The 1,447-nt window shown below is 45.1% G+C and overlaps 1 protein-coding gene across 1 annotated transcript in view; it reads right to left on the reverse strand.

Annotated features, from left to right (window-relative positions):
* Nucleotides 1-1,447, reverse strand: part of LOC111952706 (neurocan core protein-like) — a 160,207-nt gene that overhangs the window by 109,202 nt on the left and 49,558 nt on the right. The window lies entirely within an intron of this gene.

Below are 1,447 nucleotides of genomic sequence, written 5' to 3' on the forward strand. Positions count from 1 at the left end.
CACACACACACACACACACACACACACACACACACACACACACACACACACACACACACACACACACACACATGTTAACCAGCACATATCCAATGGATCAGGTTTGGATTTGTTCACCAAACACACTGCCACGCTCACCATCCCAAGCAGGGCTAAACACGCCACTGTCAGAGGTGTGTTTCTCATCAATTATGTTGGTATAAGAAGGAAGAACAATACCTAATCCTTCCCCAACTAAAAGAAAACCATTCCATACCTCTGTGGTTTTCTCTGATATAACCTTTAGCTATTGAAAAGCTTTAGATTGAGAAACAATAGCGAAGATAGATAGACAATCTATCTGACAGGTTCTTCATAGAGTACTTCACTCTCTCAGTCACACCCTCCTCTCCGTTCAAGAGAGCGAGAGCGACAGGAGACCATGAGAGAGAAAGAGAGAGAGCGAGAGAGAGAGAGAGAGAGAGAGAGAGAGAGAGAGAGAGAGAGAGAGAGAGAGAGAGAGACAGACAGACAGACAACCTGGCAGTGTGTATGACTTTCTACAAGGTGACAGATTGGCTGCTGCTCTGTCTGTCTGCCCACTGCTTATCATGACGGATGCTCGACAGGGGGGAGGACAATGTGTGCCGCCTGCCCCGCCAGCCCACACACGTCCCTCTGATGAGCCGGGTCCTCATAAATTACCTGATCATTATCCAGTCAGGCACCCTCGCGGCCGCCTCTTTTTATGGTACATTACTGCGTCGTTGCAAGGTAATAAACACGTTTTATTTCGCAAGGCAATAACTCCATGCTCTGTTCTTCAAGGGAAATGTTTTGGAGATAAATGGTCAGATAGAGGAGATTAAGTCGTAATTATAAGGACGGCGCTGGGGTTTGACAAGGACGGTTGCACAGCTGTAGGTGTTAAAGCTTGTTTCGTGGCTGTGTGGAGAGCTTCCTAGATTAAGTGTGGTTTTATTAGCCAATCCAGATAGGTTTCCAGGCGAAGACACAATCTGACAGGGCATCTAATGCACTGCATCTGTTCTCCAGCATTATAATACCCAGGCTAATTCATCACTTCTCCAGCGTTATAATAGCCAGGCTAATTCATCACTTCTCCAGCGTTATAATAGCCAGGCTAAGTCATCTGTTCTCCAGCATTATAATAGCCAGGCTACCTCATCTGTTCTCCAGCATTATAATACCCAGGTTAACTCATCTGTTCTCTAGCGTTATAATACCCAGGCTAACTCATCTGTTCTCCAGCGTTATAATACCCAGGCTAACTCATCTGTTCTCCAGCGTTATAATACCCAGGTTAACTCATCTGTTCTCCAGCATTATAATAGCCAGGCTAACTCATCTGTTCTCCAGCATTATAATACCCAGGCTAACTCATCTGTTCTCTAGCGTTATATACAAAGAGATTAACTCGTGACTGTTCTCAACAAGTCGTTAAATA

This window comes from Salvelinus sp. IW2-2015, linkage group LG26, assembly GCF_002910315.2.
Source record: "Salvelinus sp. IW2-2015 linkage group LG26, ASM291031v2, whole genome shotgun sequence".
NCBI classification, from domain to species: domain Eukaryota; kingdom Metazoa; phylum Chordata; class Actinopteri; order Salmoniformes; family Salmonidae; genus Salvelinus; species Salvelinus sp. IW2-2015.